Genomic DNA, 7,644 nt, shown 5'->3' with positions numbered 1-7,644 from the left:
TAATTTTTATGTGTTAAATTAAAAGAGCGTTTAAATTTACTAAGTTAATGAATAATAATGTTTTTTTTCTTCTTTTTTTTTTAATTTTTTTTATATTCCTAATCATCTAAAATACTAAATTTTTCGATTTGTTATAACACTGAGATATAATTAAAACTAAATTTAGTATTTTTTGTACATTCTTCAGACTCATCGATGTTACACTTCGGTAAATAGGCATATTTTTGAGTTTAAATCTGCTTGCTAAAGTTAAACAAACAACGGATTTAATGAATTATAGATTAATAAAGGTATTTTTTATTTACCAGTCAGGTGAGTTATATGCTATTTGATACATATAGTGCCCAAAATACTATAAAGAGGTGCTAATTCTGTTAGATAGCTAAAAGAAAAAGGATTTTTTTGATATTTTACTAGCGCGAATTAAAATATCTAATGTAAAATATACTATAATAGTAGAAAAATATTAAATTGTGTTAAAACTAATCATAAATTGTAAAATAGTTCAGCTAGGATAAAGAAAAAATGTCTATTTTAGAATACAGTGTTTGTTAAATACTATTTCTTTAATATATAATAATATAAATTAGCATTTTTTTGATGATAGCTAGTTATATATAGTTTTATTTTCTGTTTTTTTCTAATAACATTTATTTATAATGCATTTATCATATAATAAAAAAGTAGTTAGCCTTTTTATTTTATTTGTCATGTTTAAAAAGTATATATACATACAGAAATAATATACATATTGCTCTGATATCAAGTGCAAAATAAATAAATACTTGATTTTATTGTAAAAAGTGTATTTTTTAGCAAAATATTCGACAATTTATATATGATAATCTATGTTTGATGGTTCTATAAAAATAATAGATTTCTCTTTCTTTAATTACGATGCAATGAACACAACAATAGAGTCGCCCTTCTAGGGTAGGGGCGACTCTATTATTATATTTATCACTCGTTTATGATATTATTTCTTATCATGTTTATAAATATCTAGTTAATATATATTGTAAATCTTTCAGTTTTAGTAATAAAATAGATAGCCATTGATTTTTTTTACAAATTAAAAAGCCTTTTTTCACTTTTTTGTTTAGCAAAAACATCAAAATCTGTTCTAGATTACAAAATAAAACATACTTAAGTGATATAATCGCAGATTTAATCACACTTCGATTATAAGATTGTTTCAACAGCCAAATATTCTAAAATTATTTCTAAACGTAATAAACACCTTTTTCGTCATTTCTTGACAACATAAAATCCCGATTGTATATAATTCACACGATTCGAGTTGTATTATTTGTGATATTTTCTATATTAGATTTAATATAATGAATTGTTTACATAAGTTTACACAAATAAGTTCTGATGCTTTGTATATATATTAAAAGTTGGCATCTATTTGTGATGTTAAATCCATTCGATTAAAATATAACAATCACATATCTGTGTTTTAAAAAACCGTATAAAATCATATTAGTTATATGAAACAATATAAAAAGGGTTTTTTTGCAATTCCTTCTGCTATAATTTGAAGTTTTTCTTTTTTAAAATACATGAACAGTAACAATAAAAACTTATCTTCTGTATCGTATTCAGAGTTAAACATCGAAAATGCAATACTTTTTTCCCTATTTTTTAACTGTGTTTTATTTCTTTATAAATCGCTTTCTAAGTCTTGTCAGAATAAATGAAGGTTTTTTTTTCATTTTTATAGATAATTATGTTCGAATTATATGTTTAACTATTTCAATATACATTAAATTGCATAATAATATCTTCACTTCTATTTTCTTTCTTATAGCTAGTTTGAATATCACGCGATAAATTTTAATATGTTTAACTATTTAAAAACGATTTTTTTTACTATAAGTACCTTTTTAGAATCTATCTCTGTATTTTTTAAGATTGATTTTATTGATATTCGTAATAGTTTTTTTCGTCATTTAAATAACATCAAACAGTAATGATTTCTAGCGAAACCTCATATATATGTACAACTTTATTATATTATACTATATTATTTTGAATTGAAATGTGTAATATACTGTTTTTATATATATTCTCAAATCGATATTACTATTACATTATGATAAATTTTGTATACTTTTTCTGTTTTATTCAAATAAAATCAAATACCAAAAACCATTTTAGGATTTATTTTATTTGTTAAGATAAATGAATAAATTTAATGTGTTTTTTGTGAATCGAAAAAAGTATAAAGATTATTAAATTTTGAAACAATTTTATGTGTATTTGTTCCACTTTTTTCAATTTTATTATCTTCTATTTTATAAAAATCTAATATATATATTTTCACATGTGAACATATAATTTAAATTTCTAGATTTGAAAATTGATATTTTTATACACAAAAAGGACGAAAATTTTGGATTGATATACATTGCTGTTTTACAAAGATATTATGGTGGAATTTTCATATTATTGGATTACTATTCCCGAATTATGATATATTCCGAAGATTTATATTTTATAATGATTTTTGATGTGGGTTAAATAATTTTATTTTTGAAATTTTATTTAGATGGATTTTGTCTGAAGGTTCAAATTTTACAATGATTATAGACATGGGTTAAATAAAATCATTTTGGACTTTTTTTTTGCCAGATTTAATCGAAAGTTAAAATTTTATAATAATTATAGACAAGGAAATAAATTAAATATACACTGCAAATTAAATGATTATTTGATATTCTATATCAACATTAGCTGTTTTGTTTTCATGTTTTACGTTTTTCGTTGGATATAAAAGTATTTGTGATAATTATTTGCTAAGTATATATGTAAATTTGAATCTTAATATATTAATTATCTTTCGCTTCTATAAGTAGTTCAATCTTATATAATCAATATTTGTTTTGCTATATTTTACATATAATATTCTTGATTTTTGAATTTTTAATAAGAATTCAGATAAAGATTAAATATTGTTACTTTGTATGAAACTATAATTTATTATAAATATCACTGCTAATACTAGAATATCTTTCTTTCATTTATTTATTTTTTGTAATAAAGCGCGATTCTTATAAAAAAATTACATATTTACTAGAATTGATGAATAGAAATATATGAATCGTGTAATTTTTTAGTTTTTATAAACCTGTGTTATATTCTCAACAGGTTTCTTTTGAATATAATGAAACACAACTGATCAAAAATGATCATTGATCGTATTTACCCCTTTTTCTAGATAAGAAAATAATAATAAAAAATTTTACCATGGTATTTCTCTCTATTTTACCGAAATTTTTTCTATAAAATTGATATTCTATTACATTTGTTTTTAATTATGCGTTTTTTCCTGAAAATATATCATATATTCGAAAAAAAAACAAAGCACTGTATATCCTTTTTCATATTTTCTATTTTAGTTTATCTTCTTAATCATCTCTATGATAACATTAAAATCTGAAAGTTAATGTCTTTATATTCTTATGCAATTAAGAATATAAAAATTAAACTTAATAGAGATAATGCTATCATTTATAGGATAGTTTCATGTTTTTATCTTTTTCAATGGTAACTATACTATCATTTTTATGGTTTTTTTGATTCTTTACTTTTTACGATCGCTTAATCCACAAAGTAGTTAATAATTTACTTTATTCTTGTAATAGCTATATAAATACTTTTTTTTTCTCCTTTATATTCTTTTAAAATTTTATATGATGCTTGTTTCAGTGTATTAAAAACAAAAAATATATTCATCTTGTTAAGGTTTTTTTGTTATAATTGAATATATTATCTTTGGATTGAAATATTTAAAAATTACGCAATTTAAGTAAACAACTCTTTAATAAAATTTTATGCTGAAGTATCGTTTTTTTATTTAAAATTAGAACTTCCTGGATACCAAATGCTGTTATCAAATCATTCGATTTTTAATTATAATTGGATTATGAGAAAGAATAACTGCAAAGAAGAAAATTTTTAACCCATTTTTTTACGGCAAATTGTACTTTTTTATTAATTATTTATAATAAAATATTCTTCTAATTTTATTTAAATTTTCATTCAGAATATATAAATTTATAAATCACCATAAAATTGTTAATATTGGCTCAAATTATTATAATAATACATATATAAGTCTATAATATGCATCAAACTAGATTTTCTGGCTTAGTAAGATCTTCTAATTAATTGTTCTTTATAATATTTAAAACCATAAATTTTTTATATTGTTAAGATTATTTATATAAAAAGCAATAATATGACTATTTTTATGTTTTTTATAATATACTTATCTATTTCCTATTTATTTTTTCTTTAAGATTCTCTTGTTAAGAAATTATTATCTTTTTAAGTTTTTATTTTATTTTTCATATATATAGAAATATACTGGTGAAATCGAAATAGTTTTCGTGTTATGTAATTAATAATAATCTAATAATAGATTCATCTTTTAAGAAAATGAAGTTTTCAAAGGAAATATAAATAGATTGAAAATACAAAGGATATATTTTTCTATTTAGACACCAGATATTAGAGTTTTATGTAAATATTTAAAGTTTAATGCACTTATATAATAATATTGATATATAAATTACGTCTCTGATAGAAAACTATAGTTATTGTTTTATTTTATTCCGCATAAATTGTAATTTTTATTGATTATTTGTGGCTTAATATATATATTTATACCAATCTTTTGGTTTTTTTCTTTGTATAGGCGGTTTTTTACTTTTCTAGTTGTATAGAATAAATCCTTTATGTTAAAATAAACAACTTTTAAATGATAATTTCATGTTAATAGTCAATTTCATTATAAATATTTCATGCGTCATGTTATATTATCGATTTTCTATGCTATTTTAAATATAATATGTCTGCAGCGAGATGAGAAAAAACAAGTTTTATGTATTTTTTAGTGCCAAAAAGACATATCAATCTAATTTTAAACATAATTTTATTACTTTTAGCTGAATTATGTCGCTGATCAGCCGAATAAGTGGTGATAAATATGTCCACTAGCACAGAAAGAAATCCTACAATGATAATTTATGACATGATAAATACATTATCTATAGTTGGAATATATAAAAATCATCTTTTTGTGGATATATAGCCATAACCAACTTGGTTATATTCAAGATTTTTTTGCCTTATAATGGATATTTATATATTCTACTAGACATAGCGAATATTTGTACATTTGTTTTGTTATTCAGATCAGGTGAATTTATTGATTTTTTGGTCAATTCCAAGTTTTATGTGTTGCCATATTTTTTTCTGTCTTAAAAAAAACCTAGAGCCAAGGCCTGTTTGGTAAAAAAACCAATTTTTACTTGCTGATCATATTTAGATAAGCTAACAAACACATTCTGGCTATCTCATATTTCTCATTATCTGCGATTTTTTTATTAATTTATATATATCACAAAAAAAGGGATATTTTTTCTTATAATAAAATTAAGTTTTCAAATGAAAATTATCTTTTTGAAACGTAAAATACTTAGAAAATCATAGATTTTATTTTTTTCTTGTTTCTGAAACTTTTTTGTGTGGATTTAGTCGACTATTTTTTTTCTTTATTTTAGTGGGTTTTTTGTGTGATAATAACTATCATATACACCAAATCGAAAAAATATGTTTTGAATTATAAATCAATATAGATTATGCTTGATGTATTTTGATTTGGGATTTTAGTAGAAAGTTTAAGGGTCCTATTATTTTTTTTTCTTTTAATGATCAATTACATAAAATATGAATATATTTTTATATCTTATTAAAATATTCAAATATAAAAAAAGATTATATTATCATTTAATTGACTTTAATGTCTTTTAAATAGGATTTTTTAAGTATGTTTCTTATATACGGAAAAAAGGGTGGATAATACTAAACTCAGTAATTTATATGATTTGAACAATAGGTTTAGCTTTTATTTTTTCTGGTAAAACAAGATAGTTGTTTTTTCTTCTTTTTTTTTCAATTATATGAAATTTTTTTGTAATTCTAATCATCTAAAATACTAACTTGATCGATATCTTATAACATTGAGATAGAATAATTACTGAATATAGGAATTTATGTAAACTATACACACTCTTAGATAATATATTTCAGTAAAAAAGGCAAGATTTTGAGTTTCAATCTGCCTGCTAAAGTTTTAAAAAAACCAAATTTTATGATTTCTAATCTGAAGAAAGGTATTTTTGCAAAGCTATTCCAAGATTTATATGCTATTTGAACTATATAGTCGCCCAAGCAGCTATAAAAGGTGCTTATTCTGTAAGTAGCTAAAAGAAAAAAGATTTTTTATTGCATTGAACTGCTGCAGATTACCTAATATAGGTTTCGTGATCATAAATTATACATTTTTTACTAAATACTGCTAAAAAAATTCAAAAGGTGCTAAAAAGTTCAGCTACGATAAAGAAAAAATGTACATTTTAGAATACAGTGTTAGTTAAATACATTGTCTAATGTAAATGATTGAAATGACATTTTTATGATTATCACTATATTTAAGTAGATTCATCTTCTGTTTTTTGCCATATTAAATTTATTTATAATGTATTATCTATATGATAAAATAGTAACTAGCCATATTTTTATATTTTTCATGTTTAAAAAATAAATAATAATACAAAAATAATGAACATTTATATAAAATACGCAGTGCAAAGTAAATATAAATTACATTCTATTACATTTGTGTATTTATAAACAAAAAATATTATAATTTGTATATAATAATCTATTATTATATTTATCACATGTTTATTTCGGTTTTTTGCAATCTTTTATTACGATTTATATATATTACTGACTCATATGTTCATTAATCATTTAATTTTCTTTAAATATCTATAATTTTAGTGAATAAAATAAAAATCGTTGACATATTTTACAAACTCAATAGCCTTTTTCACTTATTTTCAAATAAAAAAAAACATCCAAATCTATGCCAGATCGCATAAATATAACATAAATAAGTCATTTAATTGCAAGATTCAACCACTCTTTTGCTTAAAATTTCTTTAAATTTTCAAAAATTATAATATTATATCGAAAAAGCATTATTTACGTTTTTCGTCTTTTCTTGGCAGCTAAAAATCTGGATTTTATATAATTTTTATTATTTAAATTGTAGTATATATGATGTTTTTTATTTTTATTGCTAATAGAATAAAATGTTTACAAAAGTAAATACGAGTGTGTATCTTATACATCAAAAGCTTATATCAATTCGTGATGTGAAATTCTATTCTATTTGTTGCAAAAAATACATATCTTTGGTTTAAAGAAATATTGAAACATAAATAATCTCGTAGTTTTATACAAAATGTATATAAAGGGTTTTTTTTTTGCTAAATATCGAAGCTTTTTTTTTTAAATCCATGAACAATAAAAAAAAGTTTATCTATTGTATCGTATTGTAAAAAAACATCGAAAAGATAGTGTTTTTTTCCTGTTTATGCTGATCGTGTTTTATTTCTTTATAAATCGCTTTCTAAGTCAAGCCAGAATAAATAAGTTTTTTTTTCGTTGTCAAAAATAATTTATTTCGATTTACATGTACAACTATCTCAAAATTTATATTTAATTGTATAATAGTATCTAACTCCTATTTTTTTTCTTAATAAAAAAGTTTGAATATTACTA

Source organism: Rhyacophila brunnea, unplaced genomic scaffold (genome assembly GCF_057557595.1).
Source record: "Rhyacophila brunnea isolate RB1 unplaced genomic scaffold, BYU_Rbru_1.0 scaffold_132, whole genome shotgun sequence".
Taxonomy (NCBI): domain Eukaryota; kingdom Metazoa; phylum Arthropoda; class Insecta; order Trichoptera; family Rhyacophilidae; genus Rhyacophila; species Rhyacophila brunnea.
The sequence above is the reverse complement of the archived record's forward strand: the minus strand, read 5'-3'. Positions refer to the sequence as shown.